Genomic DNA, 27,913 nt, shown 5'->3' with positions numbered 1-27,913 from the left:
TAATTACATGGGATCATAGGGCGGCAGCAGTGGCCTCCTTTCCATTACACGACGTGTGTCCACCAGATGGAAGTGCGTTCGGCCATGTTCAGAGCAGAAAGGAGGAGTCAGTGTTTGGTAGTCACCAGTTAACGAGACTTTTTTAATGTTTTATTAGGCTTTTACTTAAAATCAATTTCATTCTTTTTTAAAACTTTTGAATAAATTCTAAAATTTTATTAAAAATTTTAACTAAAAATGTTTTAAAACAGTTAATATTGTAAATTTAAAATATTTTTATTTGAAGATCTATATTACAGCAACAAGCATTTAAAACACAAAATGCTAGCACAAAAAAACAGTAATTTATTATTACTATGTTTCAGATTCAGTTATTGTACAGGCTAAATACAACATAAAAAATATTAAGCTATTTGGATATGCTTTCTCCATTTTTCTGGCATTACTATCAAAATTAGTATTGGTTCGTGAAGCAAAGTTTTTTACTGATTCATGAACAATATTAACTTTCGCAAAGTTTTACGACTACTTCTACTTTTCATATCCACGATGAACTTCTTATTTTCGTGATGCAATTTGATTTTAGAATATGTTTTAGCCACAGCCGCAATGAGTTTGTATACACTATTGTCCAAAAAGTCAATAGTATGATGTTTTACACTTTCAAATATATTTACATTGGTATAGTGCATAATCACTGATTGCACAATACTTGCCAAAACATTTTTTTGGAGTTTCTAGTAGTGGAGTTTTTGGACTTTAGTAGTGAAAAAATTTGTGCTTGTACCATCAAAAGTAATTCCCACTACCTTTACATTGACATCATGCAATCGTTGTAGGCACTGTATCAGCAAGTTTTTACGCTTTTCTGCTGATAAACCAGCAATAAAAAATATGCACATGGAATCTTCCAAGAACCATTCAAAGCAACCAGCATAAAAACTAAAGCATCTTATTTAAGTTCTCCTGTCATACAAATTTCAGTTCCTATGTCAACATAACCATTATAACAATGATCCACCATCAAAATATTCATGCTATCTAATAGCCATTTCATCCATTATTAAACAGCAGAAACTTGGTTTATCTGCAGACATAGAGCGTAGAGCAACAAAAGCTTCCTCGGTAAATCCAGGTGAAGCAGAAATTCCTGAATACCACGAACGAATTGTACGAGGATGAGGCAGAGCAAAGCCCAAGCTGCTTCTAACATAGTTGTAACAACTGGGTGATAAATAGTTAAGCGTAAGTGCAAACTTCCATAAGGCTGCTGGATATGCTCCTACTGAATTTTTTTAAAGCCGAAGTTGGACAGCCTGCATTAATTAAAACGGAGTGCCATAAATACCATCTGAACATTCTTCCAGCAACCCCAGTCCTGCTTCGGCAATGTAATTGTTTTTTTCTTTAATTCTACAACAAAACAAAAAAGAAAGTCAAAGTCAATAAAAAAGTAATAAAAAATAAAAATCGCTTGCAACAATTTACCTTGTATGGATTCCTTCAGGGATACTATTTTGCTGTTTTTTCGTCTTTTGCATTGTTGTAATGTTTTTAATTTTCTACGAAGTGTTATATTTCTTTCCACTTGTCGAAGCAATTTTTTTAATTTTTCTTGGAGATTCAGTTATAGCGTAAGTGTGGTCCACTAACACTTTGATAAAAGGAATAAGGATGATAAATGAGTAATCAGTTTAGAGAACAGAAGTTACTTAGGCTGTTTACTAGACTAACCTGGATTTGTAGCATCGACGGCAGTGTTTGAAGAGAAGGGACTTGATGGTCCAATAACTATGTGTTACAAGTATTTTGTTCATTGTCATTAGGCCTACTTCGTATAAGGACCTGTCTGCTTTCATTATTTTAACGTTCAATAGACAAAGACATATCGTTTATAATCGATGTCTTTTACTTTGTAACATTATAGTTAATGCCTGAATATAAGTCGATAATTTTACAGAAACGTTACCTTTTTCAGATAATCAGGAAATTCAAATATTGAGGGAACAGCATCCTTGTTTAACATCTTGTGTGTAGTTGATGATAAATAATAAGATTCACTGCTAAGATGAGCCGAACAAAAAACAGACCACCTAGTTGGTTGCCATTTAGCTCTTTTTGTGGCAAGAATCCATTTTCTTCTTAATGTCGGCTCAAAAGGAAATCTACAAAGCATAATTTAAAATAATGTAAGACAAAATTTCAGAACACGGTATGTATAGGCTATCGTACACGTATAGTAATTAAAAATATATATATTATTCACTTACCGGTGAAAAGTAAGACCACATCTTCTAGTATTGCGGTTAGTACAATTAATCGCACAACAGCTATTAACCATTTTATCGTAAAATCTAAATTATACGTACGGAATTTACACAATTATTCAAAAGTAGAGAACTTTCGCTTCTGCCTCGAATATGGCGCCACTTCGTGTTCCAAGTCAGCTTCACGACACTAGCGCCAGCTACCATTCTGAATATATATATATCTTTACTCTGTGCATGGGATATACTAATAACTATACCAATAATGTATTTTTTCACACTTTTTGGTTATTCGGTTTTTTAGTAATCCGACCAACCCCAGTCTCCAATTGAGTCGGATAATCGATGCTTTACTGTAGTGGCATAACAGACTAAAATCATTCCACTGTAATAAAACGGTTAACAGAAATTTTCACTCTTGCATAAAAATAGGAAACATTTGTTTAAAAATAACATTTTAATTATGTCTGATTTTTTTATTTACAGCTACTTCTTGATTTTGATTTATTCTCTAAAAATCTCAGCTAGAACCAATAAATATGGATCTTATCTGGAACTCCTGAAAGACGATGTTTTTAGGTAAGTAGTGAAACACGAAAATTAGAGTAATAAAAGTTTCGGATGTTTCGCTACTTTTTAATAATTAAATATTTAACTGCATTGAAATATTTACTAAACAAGTGAAATAAATCACTAGCTACTAAATATTCTTTATTAACAAATAATGAATTTGCAAGTTTTTAAAAAATACATTTTTGGTTTTACTTCGTATTAGTCACAAAATTTAAGTGCCCAGCGTTTTTGTATTTATTGTTTATTTTATAAATAGGAAATGCAATTCAACTAGTCGCGTGCATTAATAATCTCAATAATATTCCAAACACTAAAATACATATTGGTATTTATAATACGAATCGATATATTTTAGTTCTGGCATACACAACTGAAGATTCCAAAATATTAGAATTTCGGAAATCAAAAATAATTTTGTGTGTCCGAAATATCACAGAATATTTAAAGTATTTGTTATTTTAAAGAATTTAAAATTCTTTAAATAGATTTTAGTATTTAAAATAATAATTCAAATACCAAAGACACAGAATTTGAAAATACAAATTCGATGAATTTTCTAGCAAATATCTTCAAAATAGATTCTATCTACTTTAGTAATGTTTGAAGTTTATTTATTTATGTTATTTTAGCAACAAATTTAAAGTTCATCAGTATAAAAATATAAATATTTAGATATTACCGTGTATATTTAATTAAAATAAACTATTCCTATTTTGATTTTATATCAGCACTTTGTTAAGACAAAAACACAAAATTCAATAATCGTGGCAGTTCACATCAGATATAATTCCATAATTAAATGAAAAACCACCACGCGCGGATAAAAGATACCTCATTCACCATTTCATTATTTTCGAAAATATATCTCATTGCTGATAAATCAAAATTGCTCTTCTGTCCACAACATTAGGCATGTTTATAGACAGAAAGAATCGTCAAAATTTATTGGTCGAATGAAATTGAATTATTTGCTCGAACCTTTTTTTCGTAACTATTCTCGTATTTTTTAAATCACACAGTCGTATTTAATCATATTGTAATTGGGCTTCAATTTGAAGAAATTGTAGACTTGTAAATTCGCATTGTCATTTGTCTCTCTCTTTTTAATTTCGAGATCAAAGATAAATAGATTAAAGAGAAAGACAGTTTAGAAGCAGCTATACAAAGCGTATAAGCTGGAGGCAACGACTAACCATGAAAGTGCTACAAAATACTATTACAAAATGCTATTACAATTCACATATTTTTCCCTGAAAGCTGTTAATTTGTTATCAGATTTCGAGGAAGACATTAGGTCTGATAACAATCAGATAAATTTATAAAATTATTATTGCAGTATTGCCTATGTATAAAACACAGTTTTGTACGGATTATTAAACTGATAATTTCTATATCGTTGTATATATGATATATTAATATTTGAATTAAAGACCTTTACTAAAAATTAATATTTTTATTCGAATTTTTTAATCTGAAACTACATGACTGAATTACAAAACATTGAAAACAATTATATAGTATACAATGGTATAAAATTGCATAATGCATTGCAAAACTCTAGTTAATCATTGTTAGTCTGCAGCCATTCACTAGCCATCAGCTTGTAAATTACAAGAGCCATATAATAATTCACTGGTAATTTTTAAATTCTAAAAACATTATGACAATAAAATATCGTATCTATATTTTATCAATTGTTATTATAAAACATTATAATTAATAAAACCATCTATGTTTCCACGAATTAAATATTAATCCACAAATAAATATTACTCGGCATTAACTCCAGAATTCATGCTTATAACAAGTACACTATCTGCTAATAATATAGTATCGACATATTGGTATAATTTTAAATAGTCTTTAAAAGTTTTACAGTGAAATGTTTTCCAAATTAATTGGGCATGATTGTAATCATCATCTGTAATATTTTCTCCTAATAATTCATTATGAAAACACTTTTTAGAAAGAAGTCCTGTTTTATCTAATATTCGCTTATTTTTAAAATAGGAATATGGAAAAACTCTTTTTCTTTTTAATAATTCTTTATATTTGTTGGCGCGAAAAAAAATGATTAAAAATTGGAAAATCATAATTTGCATTTTTTAGGTTTTCTCTTAAAACAGAGAGTGAAAAATTTGAAAATTGATAACTATCAATAAATTTAATATAATCTAATGAAAATGTTGTAAACTTTTCTAATTTTATTGGAATAATTCTAATTTTTGAAAATAATTTAGAAGGAATATTTTTAAAAATTAAATGTGTCATAACCTGAAAAATTGTGCAATATAATCGGAATAAACATTTTTAGTCGAAATTTAAATTGCAGCTATTATGAGCCCACCCACGAAAATCACCGGTTTGATGATCGTGATCCATCACACGCAAATCATCATCACCAAATTTTTTCATGGCAAATATGGCATAAATATTTCAAAGTATTGGAAACAGTATTTAAATTAATTTCAACATAACTATTTATTTTATCTTTAATCTTATTAAATATCAAAATGTAAGCAAGGAATACATTGTTAGACATCGCGAAAATTTATTCCTGTACTTAATGTCAGAAATGAGTCTTTGTTTAGAAAAACTGAAGGAAGAATTGTAAACATTTGAATAAACTATATTAATATAATAACAATTTCGATGTTTTATTATTTTTCTGTAATATGAAATAAAAATAAAAAATCTTTCAAAATAATTTCAGTGTTATATTATTTCAAATCACACTCACTTCGTGATATAACTTACTTTGTTTGACAATTTTGTTATTAGAATGGCCCATACGGTTACTACTCAAAACGTATTAAATTACTTTAAAAGATTACAAAAATAATTAAATTATTTCATTTGAAGACATTATGTATGTCTTAAAAATAATTAATTCTATCCCGGAATTTTTCGAAATCCGGGGAAAAGTTCATTTTGATTTCGTAATCCCTAAGACAAGCAGTAGACTGGGAAATGAGAAATTTTAGTTCGTAGTTAGCAATGAAAAATATACTCAGTTTTTAAATTTAATAAAAGTGTGTACATAATTATAATTTTTTATTAAATTGTGCAATATACATGTCAGGATTAATGTAATATTTAATTCATTTATAATATCCAAAAATCGTTTTTTAAGCTTCCATTCGATATTTATGTATTTTTTGTGTTGTTCCAGTATACTTTTACAAATTTTATAAACTAATTATTTATTCAGACATCTTTTGCATCTAATCACTGATTTAGTTATCAATATTAATTATGTTTTGCATTGAAAAGCAAACATCGGTAGAAATTTTCAGGGCTTTGATTTTTATTATTTGAGTTTATGGCTAGTACACAGTTAATTACTTCCTCTTCACAAGTAACATATACGTGTATTTTTAAGCTTTTGTAAATAATTATATTATTTACTAAACAGGGAAATTTTTAATCTATTGGGAGATGATTTATTGTTTTATTGTGATGATTTAAAATGCAGTTTATTATCCTGATATAATCATTTATTTTTCTGGATTAAAATCAAATGATTAACGACACAAACTTAATTCAATTATCAAAAATAATCGCAATGAAGTATAGTTTATAATATAGGTTTTATGTCAAATTATTTCCTAAATATATTTTATGTGTACTCATAGTAGAAGTGAATCCATCGAGGTTGATACAGGAATTTTCTACTGTAAACATTTCATCTGTGATTCTAAATATAATTTAAATGTTATTTCATAAATGCACATGTAACGTAGTTATTCATGGTATATAAATATTTCATATAGATATATGGAATTCGTAATGGAATCTATAAAATTATAGACATACAATGTTAGAGTTTTGAAATATTATTTTATTAAAATTTGCATATCTATATAATCTATACATAACTGAATGTAAATTTTACTTTATATTCTTCGAGGTAAATACCAATATTTAATATTTATCATTAAATTCGATGAATGCTTCTCCGTTAAATTAGTCTTACGAGAAATAAGTGAACTTTAATATGTATATTTGGAAGGTTTCTGCGATGTACAGAATACACTCAAATTCATATTCATTAAAATAATTTTAAACAAATTGTCCATAATTACGAAAGTAATTTTTTTTTGTCATGTAAAATTTTTTTTTGTCTTCCCACTTCATCTTATTAGCCTTGTGCATTCTTGATACCTGCTTGTTTCCGTAGTGTTAATGAACAATGACTAAGTTCAAATGACTAACGATAGAAGTTTATTTATCAGAATATAGAAAATAATTACCTTTTACTTTATTACAGGTGTCGTAAACTAATAAAAATAATAGTAGATGATAATTTTATTATTATCGAATCTTGTTAGTTTTAAACACAACAGTAAATAACTGTTGTGTGTAAAACTTATAGTTTATAAGTTATTTTAATATATGTATAATTTGCTGTAGGGCTGTAGGAAATGGCGCTACAACACATATATTATAATATAACTACAGTCAATGTTACGTTGTACAGTTTGTTTGAATGTATTAGAAATACCGGATAAAACGTATTGTTTTAACATCCATAAAGTTTCACTAAAATGCACTGGTATGTGTTTACTTTGAATGTATGGAAACGAAATTAATATTAAAATGTTATGTACAGTACGATAAAATTATCGCGGAAAATATTTTATCGCGTTTTATGCACTGAAGAGGGGTTGTAAATATAAATCAACCGGAAATGCATTTGTAATTCAATTTTGTAAAATAAAGATTTTTGGAAACGCAATGCTGTGAGATAGTCTACCGAACAAGTTTTGGATTATTAAAACGCTCGGTTAATGTTACCCTTGGTGGCAAGATGGCGGCCGGGGAAATTTTTCCCTACATTCTAGACGGCAACGGGGAAATTTTTTTCCCTGCGTTCGACGTAGCGGCCGCGTTTCCTGTAACCTCGAAACGGAGACGCGCGATTTCGCGTTTTTGACGAAATGTGTTGGTGCCGAGATCGTCGAATTATGCAAATTTCGTTTGCAGGGAGTTTAGAAGACAGTGGTGTGTGGCATGTTGTGTTGGCATCGAAATTTTTTTTACCATATCTGTTCTTTCCGAATTGCTAAAAAGGTAATTTATATTTTTTACGAATAAAAACAAAGAAATTGCGTTCATGTTGTTGAAATTTCGTGCACGTCATGGGCGACGTTGATTTGAGTTCGAAGGAATTCTGGGCCAAATGTACTACCAGGAAGTTTTATAAAATGATGGAAACAGATTATTCGGAATTGAGATTGAACCCGGCAATTGATAATGCATTCAAATTTGCGGTCCAATTAGGTATACAGCAGATAGAGTCGCAGTGTTCTACGTGCGATAAGACATGCAAATTATATTACAGAAGCGAAAGAAATGAATGTCTATTTAGATGCAGTTCGTGTGCAGTTAAGTATTCAGTGTACGAAGGAACTTTTAAAAGCAAATGTGGTCGTCTGTCCTGGGGATGTATCTTGTCATTCATATGGCACTACCTATGTCTAGAATGTGGAGCGACGATTTCGGCTTTAGCATCCGGGATATCTCGAAAAGCTAGTGTAGAACCCGAGACAGTTCCGTCTGCACCCGTTCAAAACGTCGATAATAATAAGAAGAAATCAAAGAAGGCTCCGGATAAGGAAACGTCAACCACCGCGAGTGAAAAAAGAAGAAATAGAAAGTCATCGACAGTTGCAGCCGACTCAAAACAAGGGGGAGGGGAAAATGTATTATAAACGAAGATCAAAGTTCCAAAGTCGGGAGGAAATGTAAAAAAGGGAAATGACAGACAATCAACGTGAGTAAAAAAATGTTTTTTTCTCTTAAAATAGGGTTTACAGTAGCTTATAGTATAGGAGTTCCTAGGTCGCGTTATTACGAAACAGTGCGCAGCGCGCAGTCTCCATAGAAGACGAAGATGGCGACCGGAAACGCGTAAGCCACGTCGAACGCAGGGGAAAAAATTATCCCCGCAGCAGTCTCGAATTAGGGAAAATTTTCCCCGTCGCCGTCTAGAATGTAGGGAAAAATCCCTCTGGTTGTTATCTTGCCACCAAGGGTAACATTAACCAAACGCTCATATGTAAAAGTATTAAATTATCAATATAGGGGTGGTGTCCGTTTTTCCTCGAGGTGCTCATGGAGACTCCTGGTGCTAGCAGGATGAGCTGAGCACGGGCTGTCCCGCCTCTTGGATGACAGGCCCTACGACTATTGGGCCCTACGACAAAAATATTTTCGAAAATCATTAAGTTGTGAATGTGTTTCCGTAAATCCGGGCGTCTTGCTGTTTGATTTATTGTGTTTATTGTAATATTTTATGTGAACTGATCAAGATTATTCATTCTCGTGTCTCCACTCTAAGAAGAAACTATAATAAATTTGAAATAGAAACAGTTAATTTTAATTAAATATGCACGATAATCTAACTATTTCTAGATGTACTCTGATGGATTTTAAATTCGATGCGAAAATAACAAATGTAAATTAACTTCGAACATTATTAAAGTAGATAGCATTTTATTTGAAAAATATTTATAGGAAATTCAACAAATTCATATTTTCAAATACTTTGTCTTTGGTATTTTATCTTCGGTGTTTGTATTGTTACTATAAATACTGAAATCTATTTAAAGTATTCCGAATTATTTCAAATTACGAATACTTTTAACATTTTAAACACATCAAAGTATTTTCCATAACGTTTCTGAAATTCTATTATTTTGGAATTTTCAGTTACGCAAATATGCTATTGAAGACTAAGATATATCGCTTCCAATTCGAAATTCCAATACCTATTAAAGAGTTTCCATCATTACTAATATTATTAATGCACGCGATTAGTTTACTTCCATTTCCCATTTATAAAATAAACAATAAATACAAGAGCAAAGGGCGTTTACAATTTGAGACCAATTCGAAATAAATCTGAAACTTCATTTTCCAAAGAATTCGAAAATTGTTACTTGCAAGTAAATAATATTTTTTAGTAGTTATCGCTTTGTTTTACTTGTTTAGTACGTCTGTCAATGTTGTGAGATTTTTAATAATTAAAAGGTAGCAAATCATCCCAAATTTCTACTTCGATGACTTACGTAAATATGTCGTGTTTTTAGGTTTCTAGAACAAAGTGCATATTTCCCAATTCTGACTCACTTTTTGCCGAATAAGCCAAGATCAAAAAGTAGCAATAAATGAAAAAATCAGACAAAATTAACCCGTCATTTTTTAAAAAAAGTCACTTATTTTTAAATCAAAACTGCAGATTTCTGAAAATTGTTTCATTCCCGAGAAATGATTTGGAATTGACATGCCATCATTTAAAAATTATGCCACTTTGATGCGGAAATAAAAAGAATTTAGCTTCAAAACGATTGTTAAAAAATAGATTTAAAAAAATAGTTTAAAAATTATGAAAAACGTATTATGAGGATCTTCAGTTATTAGCAATCTCAATTATATATATAGATTTAAATTAAATTACATGTAATGTTCATTTAATATTATTATATACTTAATAAATTTTTAATTGTTTTTAGATGGTGAGTAGCATTTATTTTCTCTTCTCATCTCTCATTTAATTAAGCGGATTTTTGTACCAAAACAAATGCTCTTCGAAAACAATTAAAATTTTCTCATTTCGAATTTAATCAACCTATATATATAATCGAGACAAGTTAATAATAATAATAATAATCAGCGCAAAGCCCGAACGGTTAGGAGTTGAATGTTAAAATTTAGTACACAGGGTACCAAATTTAAGTACGAAAGTGTTAAGTAACTATAGAAAACAAGAGAAAGCGACATGCAAGATTTATGGGCGCTGGAGGAAAAAAAAAAGCAATATGTTAGAACATATTCAATTTTCAAATTTGAACAGCTTAGTTCAGTTTTTCTCGACCTTTCTTCTTTGAAACATTCGATGAAAATCGAACGATATAATCAGAACACGTCGTGAAAATCGAAAAATATTAGAACATTCGATTTTTAAATTCGACCTTTCTTTAGAAATACTTAGTTCGTTGAAAAAATCACTCTTTTTCTTTTGTGACTATAACGTAATAATCTTAATCTTCGCTATCGTTACTTTTGCCCGAGCAACGCCGGGCCTGCCTGCTAGTTTATAAATATTTGCGAAATTAGACAAATAATATTGTGTTTACAACCTTAATTCTTCATACCTTCGATCCGAAATATATTACAATTATTACAAAAAATAAAGTTATAAGTGCAGCACTATAAATTAGTGCTCTCTAGCATAGAATGACACGAGACCAAACAGAAAATATGTACGACTGTTTGTTATTAGAGTAATAGTTCAGGTTTGTTTACTTCCTGGTGATATAGCCATGATATCAAAATGGTAGTAAAAATAAAATACTTATGAATAATCTCGATATTTACTTCATAACTTATATTTTTTGATTGTGTTCATGTACGATTCTACATATTTTATTGTCGACTTGAAGGATAATATTGTACTATATTTGCATTTATTTTCAACAATTAGATGTTATTATAAAGTTATAGATAAATGTGCACTAAAAATAAAGAAATGAACACAGAAAAATTTCATTTATGAAAAATTAACACATGTATTTAGTTCTGTAATTATGAGTAAATAAATTTACATAAAGTTTAAATGTCTTTATATGTGAAAATACTTCGACTGTCGCAAGCTAAAAATTTGGTGAATACACTCAGTATTTACAAAATTTTCAGCTTGCGAGTTATTTCTAATTGCTAATACTTAATTTCAGAATATTAAAATATGTAATCGAAGCACAAAATGTACATTCTAACATTGAAAATTTACATTTAATATGTTATGTTATCATGATGTATTGCTAAATATGCTGACATCTATTTTAAACTGAAATACATTTACATTGATATTTCGAAAAGACTGCTCTCAAATCTTTTGAAGTTCTGGAAATGTTAAAATAATCTGATATCATTGAATTATACAGAAATGTAATAAATTGTAGAAGAAAACATTAAATCTACACTAAAATGGAATAAATAAAAAAACATTCATAATGTTGATAAATTGTGATATATCTAAAGTATATTTTTGATAGAATCAATTTAGGTGTTCTAAAGGTCGCTTTTAGCGTCCTAAGTCGAAAAGCCACGCGACCGAGATAATTGGACCCACCTGGCGTTGGGGCCATAAACGGCCGGAAAGATCAAAGGAGTAGCGTCTCCGTTTAAGGGTCAATGTGTTTGCTACGTGTCGGCCGGTTTGGGAAAAAAATGTAAACAACGGGCGCACGAGAATGTAAGCTACGTCGTCGGGAGATAGGGCGGACGTCTTTGGAAGCCTCCAGGGGAAAAGAAGAATCTGATTGGCCGCAAGTTGTCGCCGTAGAATCCCTTAATTTGTAAGGGATACGCGAGAAACGGGGAAAAAAGCAAGAGACTGATAATACGGTGGTCTCAGGCACTTGGACAGCCCGCTGAGCGTAGAGAGAGTGTTCTCCTCTGACAACGATCTCTGGGACGGGTAAGTGCACAGACTGGACAGGCCGTATAGTTGAGCAAACTCCGGAAAGGCGACCTGAATTCCCCGAAGTTTAACAGTCCCCAATAGACAAGCCGACATGAGATACCACATCCTTGTGCATAGTGTATGTAATGTTGTCAAATTTGTACATTTTGTAAATATTTGTTGTGTAAATAAACTGTATATATTTACTTGTTGAGTGTGGAGGTGTAGCTTTCCTCGAACCATCTTACGGACATTTTCGAGTCACAAAACCCAACTCGAGACGATTCATCGTAAAGATCGTAACGGCCGTACAGTGTTCGATCTTCACTGGTTTATTACATGCAGAATCGAAATTCAATATATATATACTTTCTACTAAACAAATTTGGTATTACAATTCCATATCACATGCGAATAGACTTCGCAAAGTAAGATTCGCAGATATCATCTAGGAATTTTTGTGAATGATCGCTATACTAAACATTTTTTTAACGTATGGATATAATCATTACGTTTGTTTTGCCCTACAGTTTATAAAGATATATGCCACAATCGCACTCGCATGTAATTTTTCACTAAACGTTGATAATGTAACACTATACTTATTGTATTTTTTGTTTCGCTTATGGGAAAAATGTTAGGTAAATGAAAGACAACAGATGGAAACCTGCGATGCAAAATGCTCACAATAACTGTAAACGAATTTCTGATACAAACATGACGTCATGATATTTCAATAGAAATCTCTTTTGAAATTTGTTAGACACATGTCTAAGGTGACTTTATACTTCAATAAAATGTATGACGTACAGCAGCAAACCACTTTTAATTTGAGACAGAAAGCATTTATTTTAAATTAAATTAATAAAAATTCTACTTAAAAATTTCAGCACGGTACTGAGAAAATGTCATAATATATAATTTTATTAGGCTTTAGATTGCTATGTATCATTAGGCAATAAAGAATGCTATCTATGTGATATTCTTAATATTGCTGATAAATTAAGGTCCATGGCATATTTAAATATCGGTTAGAAATACAACATTAATTCGAAATATTTTAGAAAAATCCATACGTATTTAAATTTTAAAAACTTCAAGGATTTACTAGGTTACATTATGTGTTCCGTTTTTTATTTTTATTAAGTAATTTCGCACAAGAAGCGTAACCTTCTAGTTATTACAAATCTTGTGAAATAAAGTAATATAAAACATGAAATAACAATGTAGGTACTAAACACTAAAAAAAATCAAGTTTTAAAACTTTTATATCATTGTAACGGGTTTTTAGTACTGTTGTATTGACTATAACAATTAGTAAAAAATTATGTTTCTGCTCTCGTACTTTAGTTAATGTCTGAAACAAAAAACAGTTAGTTCAAGCTAAATATATATATTTAATTTAATATAACATCTTGACGTAAGAAAACATATAAAAAATTAAAATACAAGATTTAATTAACCTCTTCGTACTATATTAATTAGTATTTTCGTATTTCAAATACCTTAACAATCGTTTTTTCAATTTTCTTGTATACAGTATTAGCAATTATTATACATTATTTGAATTAACAATTAATTTATAACAAAATGTTGTTATTAAAATAAATCAATTAAACTTGTATGATTATTTATTAGAAGTAAGCAGGCAAATCTTTCTAACGATGCTGAGAATTTTTGCAGTATATTTATGCATGCAAATGCATATAAATTAATGCAGTAATTTTTTTTATAACTATACGCTGTACGTAACGTGACAAAACTGTTCTATGTACAGCACATCTATTTTTTTTTTGTCTAAGTAGTTTACACAATAGTAAATATCTGACATGTTTACAAACTATAGAATAATATGAACTATTATGTTAACACACAACTAATATTTCTTTGAGAAAACATTTCACTAAACGAATGCGTAATTACCGTTGCCTAATAATAAGATTGTGTAGTGTTTTCTTACATGTATTGTTGCAGGCGTATGTCGAAATGTTCTCTGTCAATATACACAGTGACGGCGATTCGATAGTGATGTATATTTAACAATGCCAAATTTCTTTACGATCAACGTCCATTAATAGAATTTTAATACACTTTAATGTATGCAAATATCTCTTTCCGAGTGCTGTATCAGAATTCTGACGTTGTCGAGCACCGTGCGTTAATATCTAGTTACTAACGCACCAAGGTGTATTCTAAGGAAGTTACAATTAGAGTGGTTTCCCGTTGCCATTTCTGGAGCACGGTGTTACGCGAGGGGAAAAAATGCCGCCCGTAAGGTCTTGTAAGGGACAAAGGTTCCTATTCAGGTGTTACAAACGTGGAGAAAACCCGAAAAACTCCATGTGGCCAACATGTCCGAGTGCGGCGCGAAAAAGCGATCGAACTCCCAGTGTTTAGCTACAGAACCGCTCGGCCACTGGTGGGCGCATGCCAATATTGCTGATTTTAATAAGTAGTAACTATTAATAGGCAAATATAATTTAGATACGATGTTTATGATCAATAGCATTGAGACAGCCATCGAACATTGCTTTTTGTAAACAAAAAAAGTCTAACCATCCCTCTGAAAAAAGACAAAGGTCAGCGAGCTCTGAGGCAATTATAATGATCGCTAAAATAAATATGGATAAAACCACGTGAATTCGCATCGACGTTCCGTCTATAAAAAAGAAAATTGGACTTTTAAATAAATTGTGAAATTTATAAGTCTGCAGTACTAAGATAACACAAGGCCTCCACAATGCAGATTATGTTCATACTTTTGGGTATTGAGTCACAGCAAAAAAAACAAAACAATTATATAGACCGTTCTAAAAAAACACGAGGCATACACTCTACTGACAATGAGTTTTTTACATTATATCTTCAAGTATCTTGCTAAAAGAATTGTTTATTCATTTGTTGAAACACGTTGTTTTTTAGTCGTTAATATATTAACCTCTTAACAGTGGAACAGTCGGACTCGGCTCTACCAGTTAGTTGTAGAGATAAACCGTGGGAATTTTTTTAAGAATTTTCCCACGCGTTTTTCTCGTTTCCGTTTAGGAAAAAAATTTTTAAACAGTTACGTCTTGTAAAGAAAAAATCGTTCTTTATTGTCACATAATTTTTTTATATATGAATTTTTTTCGCGGTAATTTTTTGCTAAAAATTTTTTTTTCAAATTTATATTAAATTCTTTTTTGATTTTCTATCCGATACGATTTTTTCAAAAGTTTTTAATTTATTTTCAATTTTATATAATTTTTTAAAGTTTTAGGCATTTAAGTAATGACGATTTTTTCCAACCTGCGAATCAAATTCAAGAAAATGTAATTGACAGTTAACGAATTTCATCCACAACAATAGAAGACGTAAAGGTTGTTATGACTACAACTGGCGGCCTTTCCCCCCAGACTGAAATGTGGGTGAAGGTCGTCTCGTGTTCTACTTTCTGTAGAAGTGACGTAATCATTGTAAATAAAAGAAAATTTCAGTATATCGTTTATTTAAAATTTTAAAATTCCTTGTTCAAATTTACACCGAAATATTAAAGCGAATTAAAATATTAGCATTTTGTAAATAAACTTACTTGACATATAATAAATTTAAATAAATTAATCTTTAAGAAACAACAAAACAATAAAAAAATGTAGAAATATTTTTATATTCATCTTCACATTTAGAACATATGTTATCGTCATTGAGCGATATTTAATTTTAAAAACAATTTTCACAATTGGCATGCATCAGAAAAAAAGTGCATAACTTCCCTAAAATACACTTCACTGAGAGGGTCCGCTTCACTCTGAAAAAGCCGACAGTTTTATGTCAGAAATCCAATGTGTGACATACTTTCTCTAACGTAGTAAAACAAAGTAAGTTGCAGTACAACAATACACATAAACACAAATAAATTAGTAGCTCAATAATACATACTTTCATTTATATCCATATGTTATATCCAAAAGTCAGTTCTCCCAAATTGTCGAAAAATAAATTATTTTCAACTTTTCTTTTTGTAAAGTAGCATATTCTGAAAAACAAGTTCTATATTCAGCGTAAAATTTCCACCTTTTATCCGTTAAAAACAACGCAAAATGTATGAATCCACGTAATAAAAAATTATCGCAGTGAACTTCGAAAAAACGAGAAACACAGAATTATTAAACCGCACTTTACGAAATCTGGCGCGAACTGTCGTATACAATAAACAAAACGAAAATGCTCTTGTCCAATGTCATCAGGTGACAAAAAGTTTCTAAATAAACGCTAAAAGTTTTAAAGAATTCTTTCACAAAAACCGATGAATTTAATTAATACACAATAACTAAATCTGTTTAATAAAGGTTAATAATTTTCCATTATAATTATGCAAATTAGATATAAAAAAGATCATCGCGCAAATTCTCCCGCGAACCATGGATGACTCTTACGTCATCTGGATTGAAGTTTCCTGCAAAATACTGAAAATTTTTATATAATTATTTTACTAATCCAGTCAAATTTAAATAATATAAAATGTCTAGATCTGTTTAATAAAGATTAGTAATGTACTATCATTAATATGCAAATTAGATATGACAAAGATCACTGTGGGAAAATTCCCGCCAAGATAAAAATAGCTTTCGGTCACGTGATCACCAAGAAATACGCCTTAAATTTAATGTTTGTGTACAAATTAATACATTTTAACTAATGTCATCGTTTAAAATTTAATGTTTCTGTAAAAATTAGTAAATTGTAACAAATTTCATCAAAGACAACAGAATAATTTTCAGCTTATAAAAACTCTACAATAAATGATTATTTCTTCGAAAGACGTCGATATGCACGAATAAATAATAAATATACAATAATGCTTTTATCCATTTTAAGTGGATATTGTAAAAATTAAGCTATTTAATTTGTTTGGCTTTTATAATTTAGTTTCCGAATATTTTACTGTGAAATTCCATTTAGTAAACAGAAACAAAGACAAGCTATTAGTTATAAACAGGACAATAGAATAATTTTTACGTAAATTGAGTGAAAATACAGAAAAAAACGAATTATATCAAAGATGGGGACAAACAAGCTTACATCCCCAGAACAGAGCTTATAATTTGTTGTCAATTTCAGCCTGTTCCTACTTTGACTGTTTTCTGTTGGTAAAAACTTATTTTTTTAAAATAAAAGTACTTTGTTGTTAGTGAAGAAAGATAAAAGTATCGAAATATAATATTCAGAATTAAAAATATTGATGTATGTCCATATTAGAAATGTATATTTTTTTCCGATATTAGAAATAATATCACGAGAAAAACATTATATAAATGAAATACGGCCATAAACAATTTCTTTCTGTCAAATAAATTACGGATTAAACAGGCTTATCTAGAAAAATTCAATCGCGAATAACTGACTATAAATATACAGAGGATACAGTATGCTTGTTATGTGATAGAATCTGCGTTTACAAATTAACAGAATTTTCCATTTCTTTTTTTTACACATTATTATGCTATAATCTAGGAAACTATGTTTAATAATAAGACATACTACAGAAAGGGTAAGAAAGGAACGTCAGTCATTGTATCTAATGTATTATTGAAAGTTTCATTCATATAGATAATTAATTTTATCAAGATACATTTCTCCAGAAGAAAATTATCGATATTTCTCGTAAATATAAGTAAATTTTATTATAATTTAGATAAAAACTCATTTTTTCCCCACGCATGGCTTCTTTCCCCTCCCTCTTACTCCTATACTTGGAACATTCCATTTCATAATTTGATGTAATAATAACGTTTAAAATGATTCTAAATAAAATATTGACACTTAAAGTAGGTTAATATAGGCCTATATTGTCACGAGTCTCAGGTGTATTCATAAAAATGTAATAATCTATACAATAATACTTTCTCACATGCTCCATGTGTTAAAGTTTGCAGCTGTAATTGAAGGTAATATATAAAGAAACAAAATGTTTATATTATCAATAGTTATAAAAGATATCTTATTTTCACGTAGAAAAACAAAATAAGACAGAAGAAACAGACAATCACACGATATCTCTATCCAGGACATTCTATAATTGATTTCAAATTTCTAATGTCGACATACATGAATATTTTTGTGTGTGTGAATATTATATTTCGATACTTTTATGTTTCTTTACTAAGAACATCTTAAAACATTAACTTTTTACCAACAAAAAACAGTCGAAGTAGAAACAGGCTGAAAATAACAACGAATTATAAGCTCTGTTCTGGGGATGTAAGCTTGTTTCTCCCATCTTTGATATAATTCGATTTTTTTCTGTATTTACACTCAACTTACGTATAAATTCTTGTATTGTGCTGTTTATACTTAATAGCCTAACTTTGTTTCTGTTTACTAAATTGAATTTCACAGTAAAATACTCGGAAACTCTAAATTATAAAAGCCACACAGATTAAATGGCTTAATTTTTACAATATCAATTTAAAATGGATAAAAGCATTATTAAATAATTATTATTTATTCGTGTATATCGACTTCTTTCGAAGAAATACTCATTTATTGTACGGTTTATGTAAGCTGAAAAATTAAATTTTAAACATATTTCTTGGTGAACACGTGACCGAAAGCTATTTTTATCTTGGCGGGAGATTTCCTAGTGATCTATCTCATATCTAATTTGCATATTTGTAATAATATTTGTGATAATCTTTATTAAACAGATCTAGACATTTTATATTATTTAAATTTGACTGGATTAGTAAAAGAATTATATAAAAATTTTCAGTATTTTGCAGGAAACTTCAATCCAGATGACGTAAGAGTCATCCATGGTTCGCGGGAGAATTTGCGCGATGATCTTTTTTATATCTAATTTGCATAATTATAATGGAAAATTATTAACCTTTATTAAACAGATTTAGTTATTGTGTATTAATTAAATTCATCGGTTTTTGTGAAAGAATTCTTTAAAACTTTTAGCGTTTATTTAGAAACTTTTTGTCACCTGATGACATTGGACAAGAGCATTTTCGTTTTGTTTATTGTATACGACAGTTCGCGCCAGATTTCGTAAAGTGCGGTTTAATAATTCTGTGTTTCTCGTTTTTTCGAAGTTCACTGCGATAATTTTTTATTACGTGGATTCATACATTTTGCGTTGATTGCAATGGATATTTTAAGGCATAAAGTTTACTGTGAATTAGTTCTAAATTCAGAAAGAAAAGTTGAAAATAATTTATTTTTCGACAATTTGGGAGAACTGATCTTTGTTTGGATGTAAATGAAGGCATGTAAATTTATTTGTGCATATAATTATCTAGTTCTAATTTCGAAACATTTATGGCATTTAGTGTTTATAAGCGTGTTATTTAGACATGTCTACCAATTTAGTGCTAAAACGTAGAACTACGTCAAAGAAGAATACAAACTTTAATTAGCAAGTAGTATCTTTATTAGAAAACTTATTTGTTGGTAGATTTTTTTACATTTAAAGTGTAATTAGATGAAACTAAATGGATGTGAACATAGAAAGTTGAATATGGCAAGAGTAATAGATAAAACTATTATTACATATTACTCGATCAGAAAAATTTATACTTGAAGAATTTTGTTTTGATAATTATTGCCTAGGGTTTATGTCGAAAATATTTTTCAGTTATATTTGTAATTACAGTTAATTCGAATAGTAATGGCGCTTAAATATTTATAGAATTAATTGAAGTTTTCGAATTTTGTTTTGAGGAAACTGAGGAAGGCAAGAGTATCTACAGTTGTATAATGAACTGAATTTAAGTAAATTAGGTGACTTTGTATGTTTCGATGTAGTTTTTTATAATATTACGATATACGAACTTTCGATTTTGTAAATTGTATTATACTAAAAAATAAAGTTTTTCGTTATTCTCCTACTTAATGATGTATTTATAATGTTTCTGAACTAAATAATACTTATTAAATTGAAATCCAAGCTTTACAAAGTACTATGAATATTAGAGAAGACCGTTTTACTATAAACTACTACGTTTTACTACAGCTTACTCCAATGTTGATTCTACGAAAAGTAGGTCAGACAAGGACCGTTAGACTAATGACGTAGGCTGTTTACTTTTTCCGGTCGCATCGGTGCACTCCCGATAGCGTCATTTACAGAAGTCACACCTACTTTTTTCTGACGCGAGCCAATTAGGAATATTAATTTTTTTAACCAATCAGATGACGGCGGGAGATTTAAATTCGATTTATGTCGATAGATGGCCGTCTAAAATTTCATATTTATTTTAATTTTCTCTCTTTTATTGTAATTTCTCGAGAACTAAAGGATATTCCAAAACAAAGTTGGAGAACCCAACTACTCGTGAAAATTCTACGACTTCACGAAATGGTCCAGGTATTTTATAAGAATTTTTTAACGACTATAGTCGTCCTTCACCACTGCCACTCGATCGTCTTGGACGACTATTCTCGTCCTTCACTGTTAAGAGGTTAACAGTGAAAATTCTGTATTTTTTCGGTAAAACATAATACCTGACTTATATAACAAGACCGACAGTTAATTTACATGTGAAACCTTTCAATTATTTGTTTCATTCTTAAACGTATAATTTACGACACTTTCAGCTGAGCATTTCTTTTTTTGTAGAACTCCGGACAATTGAATTAAAGAAGAGAAAAAGGAATACAATCCACTTACCACCTGAAAGCAGTTCAGAGTATAATAAATAAAACAGAATTAAAGAATACTTTTTCTATTATACATTATTCTCAAATAGTTGTCTTTAGAAATTATAAATTTCTAATAACAAATTATTACATTTTTAATAATAAATTACTAAAAATGAATTTTCAATTAAAGCTTATGGTAACATTTTACAATTAAATATGATTGCAATTTGCATTTTATCATCGAAAATTTGTATTCGCTGTAAAATATAAAATGATAATTTAAAGACAACATTTGAATGAAGTTAAAGACAACACTTTAATGAGATGTATTTACCCTTATTAAGAAATTTTTTTTGATGTAGAAAAATCCCCACACAGATATACCAAAAGGTCTTCCTCCGAATCTCTTCATGAAACAAATGATCTGAAATTATGCAGTTATTAATGAAATCACATCAATTACGCCATATAAATTAATAAATAACTTACTTTAAATCTGTATTTCGGTGTCAAAATAGAAGAGTTATACTTCCCGATGTTGATAAAACTGTCGTATATCTAAAGTAAATTTATAAAACACCATTATTTAGTTCATTTCTTAAACAATTATATATTACAACTTGTATATTGATCAGCATAATACTCACGATTGATGTAAAAATTGAGAATGCCCACGACACTATTATTGATCCAGTGAAGAATGTCACTGCAATTATTGCGATCGCCACGCGAAAAATTATGTCAAGACGTACGAAGAGAGCGATATATATAAAAAAGCAAGTTTGATAGACAAAAAAAACGTAAATTGTAGGAATAAACGCCTTCCATTTTTCGTTGATTTCTTCGAATATCTGCCAAATGTCCCAAAGATTTTTCATTACTTGATCAATCAACGATCTGCTTGAGTTAGTTGCAAGTTGCAATAGAATAGAAATGTTTATCAACTTTCTTCCTATAAGTAAGAAAACAATAACCAAAAAGAAAAGCATACAAACTATGTGAGAAGCAACATAATGTAGCCAAAGTTCGATACTGAAAACACAAACCAGAGACATTTTATAATCATATTGTGCCGATTTTAAAGCAGAATATCCAAGGTACGAAGTCATGGTTGAACAAGATAAAAGAATCAAAACGTAAAAAATGAAATAATAAATAATGTACCCTTTCAATTTCTCGAGAAATTCTTCTTCTTTATTAAAATTTCTCGTCAAATGATGGATATTAATATTTCTTCTTCGCAAAATACTGAATTGTAGAGCTGTGTACAAAGAAGCATTCCACGCAACGAATATAATGTAAAGTTTATTATTTTCAAATATCAAAAATAGTTGAATGCAAAAACCTTCAGACGTAATCATAGCTGTAAGCATCAATACCATCGCCCATAAAAATATTTCGAGTAAGTTCGTATAAACTGCAAACAATTTCCGATTTCTTTTTGATATTCCTCTTTGACAACTGCACATTTCTAACATATTCAAACCAAACACTTCCAAAACAGAAATAAACGGTCGAAGTTTTGTAACAATACAATTGCTGGGTGGTGAATGCATTTTGTACGAAACAAGTGCAAAGATTATTTCGTTGAACAATCCCGAAGTGCACCAAAGATAATCTTTGACTTCAATTATAACATAACAGTATATACATTCGGCAATATGCACTGTTTGAAAATTAAATACTTGACGAAATACAAAAGTTAGAATAACGCTTTAAGTCATTTGGTATCCACTACAATAACCTTTCAAGTGAATACGTAGAGAAAAACACGGTTAGTGATTCGTGCACAGATAGATGCATTTGTAGAGAAGATCGATTACGTGACGTTAACAAGTATTTACTCCAATCACGTACCGTACTGAATTCTTGCTTGGAAACATTTCGCCATCAATAAATTTCACTTTGTATACCCATTTCAATCTGTTATTTGATTATATATTTGAAATTATTTTATAATATTTTGCCATTTTTTGTGTAGCAAATTATTTAAAAAAATTCATTGTATAATACATTACAACTTAAATTGTAAGTTTATATTTACATATTGTTTGACGTGTTATGATTGAATAGACTTGCACTGAATTACAATTAATTTACGAAAACAGGAACTTCATTAAAATGCAGTTTATTATCCTGATATAATCATTTATTTTTCTGGATTAAAATCAAATAATTAACGACACAAACTTAATTCAATTATCAAAAATAATCGCAATGAAGTATAGCCTATAATATAGGCCCTATATCAAATTATTTTCTAAATATATTGTATGTGTACTCAGCGTAGAAGTGAATCCATCGAGGTTAATACAGGAATTTCTTACTGTAAACACCGCGTCTGTGATTCTAAATATAATTTAAATGTTATTTCATAAATGCATATGTAACGTAGTTATTCATGGTATATCAATATTTCATATAGATATATGGAATTCGTAATGGAATCTATAAAATTATAGACATACAATGTTAGAGTTTTTAAATATTATTTTATTAAAATTTGCATATCTATATAATCTATACATAACTGAATGTAAATTTTACTTTATATTTTTCGAGGTAAATACCAATATTTAATATTTATCATAAAATTTGATGAATGCTTTTTTATTTAATTACAGTCTTACGAGAAGTAAGTGAACTTTAATATGTATATTTTGAATGTTCGCGCGATTTACAGTTATGTTCAACTTGTCACCCTGTCTTATTAGAGTGAAGGACACCTACCGACTTACACACATCTATCCCACTTAATCGTTTAACGAGCCCTCCTATTTACTTAACGTGTGTAGGAGGGCTCGCGAGTTTTGACGCGATTGAAATTATTTTACACATTATTTTAACTGGTGTCAGCATTTTTTACGGGAGAAAGATCTTGCTATGTTTAGTCTTTACATCATTAAACCCCAACCCCAGACACCACGCCGGTAAAAAATGTCCGAGTTCATTGCTGTGCCCTCTCGGTTCACAGTCTTTTTTGACATCAACATTATTAAATTTTTCGGGACTAGATATATTGTTTATTCAAGCATTTATAAAACATTTGAATGTCACAATCACTACATGCGATTGAGACATAGAGTATTTTTAATTTATTTTTTTGCTTATTCTCATATGATTATATTACAATATGTTTACATCTTATAATTTAATATCGCTGATTTATGTAGTTATCAGCAATTTATGACAATATTGCAATATAACGATAAAATTAAATTAAATCATTCTTTCCAGTGTTAAAAATAAAAAAAATATTTAGTTTTAATTCAAATGTTACAAGATATATTATGATTTGAAATTCATGTTTTATTATACCTTATTCTGCATAATTTGATAAAGGTTCGAATTTCAAAAAATATCTTATGAATAACCAGTATACGTTCTCTGAGAATGACTTCGTATTTTGTATCTTGTGTTCCGTTTGTATATATTTCAACCCCTACCAACTAATCACATTTTTTCGATTAATTATTTCAATCTGTAGTTTATGAAAAAAACTAGTCAATTATAATTTCGAATATTTAATTATATGCATAGATATTTACATGCTTCTAGCATTGCTTGGATGTTTCAATGAGTGGTGGGTTAGTGAAGAGTGGTTCAGAAAGTCTAAAAAGGCAATAGTTTTAATATCTAAAATCTTTATTTATTGTTTTGGAGAATTCACAATAATGAGACTGAAATACACAAAAAATTGCTAGAATTTAAAGTAGAAACCAAAACGCAAACATCAATAAAAACACTACAATAAACATTTACATTATTGAATATAACAATATATAATATTAACAGTTTTCATTAAAAAATAATTTTTTCGGAACGATTTGGGTGTGATAGATTGTTCATGCTAAATTTGCTGCTGGTGCACTGAACAATTCGAATAACATAAAAACGAACATACGTTCATATAAATTTTGACTTTTTTATATTATAGATAAAACACATAATTACTTTATATATAATTAAAAGTATAGAACACTGTTTTAAATTTTAAGAGATTCCTTATTATTAATTTTTCCTCCTTCGCCAAAATTAAAATTAAATTATTAGTTTAGCTTTTAGGAAATATACATTTGAAATATTTAAAATCTGAAAATTCTCAAACAACTATTTAAAAATTTCAGACAATTCACAAATGGCATAATTTGATTGGAGTCATTTCATTCGTGCATGAAATAACTTAAAGCGAATGAAACACATTCCTCGGAACAGAGATTCACAAGAAATCTCTGTTCCGAGATTTATGTGAAGGAAATCGAGTTTTAGGAATTTCTAGAAACACGTGTACAGTCGAGTTACTCTTATGAATATTTTGACATATAAATATAATACACAGTTATACTCTGAATAAAATAATATTTTCGCATAGATTAATTGTTAAAGTCTTATATAATTTGCTAAACTACGGTACAAACTATTAAAAAATATTTTTTTCATATCTAAATTTCACTTATACTACGAATTTATCTCGTATATTCTTAAGCCTTATTTAATTATTTTAAACATATTTTCTGTTGATAAAATTAATTATATAACAGAATGTTCAATTGCTGCAATTTGCGAAGACGATAATTCCAGAAAGAATGTAACTAGGTTTTTACAAGGCTTATTTTTCGTAACGTCGATATTCTTCACAATTATTAGGATTTGCTCAGATACAAACTTGATAATTTCGCAATTCCGGCATCACATCTGCTTTACTCTTTGTGGACTCACCTCGATTATTTTCCACTGAAACTAAACACATATGGTAATGTTTAACCGAAAATTGTCTTCGTTTAAAACTGGTTTATTAATGGAATACTGTATATATATATATACAATATATATAATAATATATAATAAATGTATTATTTAATTCGAAATAAGACAAATTATACTTAATTACAGTAGAAACTTACAAATCGAATGCTAATAAACGAGAATTAAACAATTTTGAAAATTGTAACGTAAGGAAAGTTAATATCACTTTGGTGAAACAACGAATAAGATAATTATGTCTAAAATATAACTTTCTTATTGTATTTTTCCGAATTATTTCTGAAAATAACTATATAAGTTTCATACCTAATTCATTAAATAAGATTTTTTGAGTCATATATTAAATAACGAGATTCAAAGAGTTACGTATGAACTCACCACGGGTGAAAAAATGAATGAACATTTTTACGTATTTAGTGCCGAGAGGTTAATAGCAATAAACAATAATTCATCTCCCAATAGATTAAAACACTCCCTGTTTTGTAAATAATGAAATTATTTACAAAACAGTAGGGTACGCGTAGTAGGGTACGCGTGAATACATTTGTACAGAAGAAGTGCAGATGGTTACATAATGAACCACTTGGATCGTAAGTGCATCTGTTTTGAACTTCTTGTTGCCAGTCGATTCCTAGGATCAACGAAAATGTAAGTTGTTTGCAAATTGCGAATTTTGGCATCAGATGATTAATGTTTTAAATCTTGTTAATGTTGGAGGTATTAAAGCAGGTTTTTTTATATCGGTATTAATGCAGTTTATGGAATTAGTCATTCGTTCTTTTAGGCTCTGGTCTTGTCGCTGAATTTCGATTAGTATTGCACCTTAAATCTGTAGAATTTAAGCTTGTAGCGCCACATGGTAAGGAATTATTGGAATTAGTTGTGTTTTCGATATGGCAAGAAGAGTCGTTCGTTTGACGGTTTTGAAATTCCTGAAAACGGCGTGGTGGATTTTTTTGGCGAGCAATTGGTGAACCTTTATGAGGATGTGGTAAACTGCACATGAACGATGCGTGACCTTTGGTTCCACATCTCTAACAGGTTATATCTCGAACATCATCAGTTTCAGGGTTATATTTACGAAGCTGTTCATTATACGCATTAAAACATATTGGTGTAAATTTCGGTGATGAGCGTGATCCGTAAGGTTGCGTGATTTATTTTCGTGCTTCATGTTTTGAATTGCATCAAGTGTCGTTGTCAATTAACTCTTCAACAGTATTAGAGTACTGTGTAGCTAAAGCAATTTGCTTTTTTTCCAGTAATGTTACCAATGATCTTTGAAATTCGTTCTGGCTGTGAAATAGTAAAATGACCTGTTTCCAGGAGAGCGTCTTTTGCATATACGTAATCAACTAATCTTTTGTTCCTTTTCAGTTTCCGATCAGTTTGACACGCTAAAAATTCTTGCATAGAAAAACGCCTTTTAAATCTTGATGTAAGGGCAATTTACCACTCTATCCAATTATTGTAACGGTTACCTTGAGTTAATTTTTAATTTCTAGCAAATCCAGCGAGACGTGAGATAGTGTGAAGATCGGGATTTCTATATTGTGAACTTTATCATCTTTATGTACTTTTATAATCTTTTAACTATATTTTATACAAACTCTACATTTTATACAAAACGGAACGAAGTAGACCAAAAAGGGTTAGTTACGCGGGAAATCAACTGATAAAACTTTCTGATAAGATCGGTTTAAACTCGATTCCCACGAATTGAGTTCATTGTTAAGATGAGCCAAATTTCCGTGTCACGACTATGTCACCGATAACTTTATTGGTCCAAGAAGATCATCTCCTCTGTCGAAATCAAAGAAGAGCCTACAAACTCCCTATCCATATAAAAAGGGAGTACGATGAGTAAAACAAAACAAGTTGTCATTTGACTGTGTATGTGCCCCTGTTCGGATTTACCATCGTCAAGTTTCTCCATCACTGCTCATCCTCCTCGGACTAGCGGACAATTGGACTGGAATTTAGGACCATTGGATTAAGCTAGCAGAAAGACAGAAATCTAGAACTGAAGATATCATATCATCCATTCGACGTTCGTCGAAATAATCACTACATATCTTAAGGTATTTATCCTACTCGCGAATATTTGTAAGCTCTCTCTCTAATCTGTATAGAATTTACGCTCGCGGATCGTGAGTCATGTATCTTATAATGTGTCTCTCTGTAAAGTAACCGTTTTGTATCTAATTAGACA

At 29.7% G+C, this 27,913-nt stretch overlaps 1 protein-coding gene and 1 long non-coding RNA gene across 2 annotated transcripts in view; both read right to left on the bottom strand.

Annotated features, from left to right (window-relative positions):
* The window catches only part of LOC136990652 (uncharacterized), a 194,309-nt gene that overhangs the window by 125,848 nt on the left and 40,548 nt on the right, over positions 1–27,913 (bottom strand). The gene's annotated exons all lie outside the window — the stretch shown is intronic.
* Positions 21,270–21,908, bottom strand: LOC136990665 (uncharacterized). Its single transcript, XR_010883094.1, has 3 exons — positions 21,585–21,908; positions 21,427–21,495; positions 21,270–21,361 (listed from the first exon to the last, which is right to left on the bottom strand). It is a non-coding gene; the product is annotated as an uncharacterized lncRNA (long non-coding RNA).

The sequence above is a fragment of the Centruroides vittatus genome, unplaced genomic scaffold (assembly GCF_030686945.1).
Source record: "Centruroides vittatus isolate TY-2023 unplaced genomic scaffold, ASM3068694v2 scaffold_996, whole genome shotgun sequence".
Classification (NCBI taxonomy): Eukaryota; Metazoa; Arthropoda; class Arachnida; order Scorpiones; family Buthidae; genus Centruroides; species Centruroides vittatus.
This window is presented reverse-complemented; position numbering and strand designations above follow the sequence as displayed.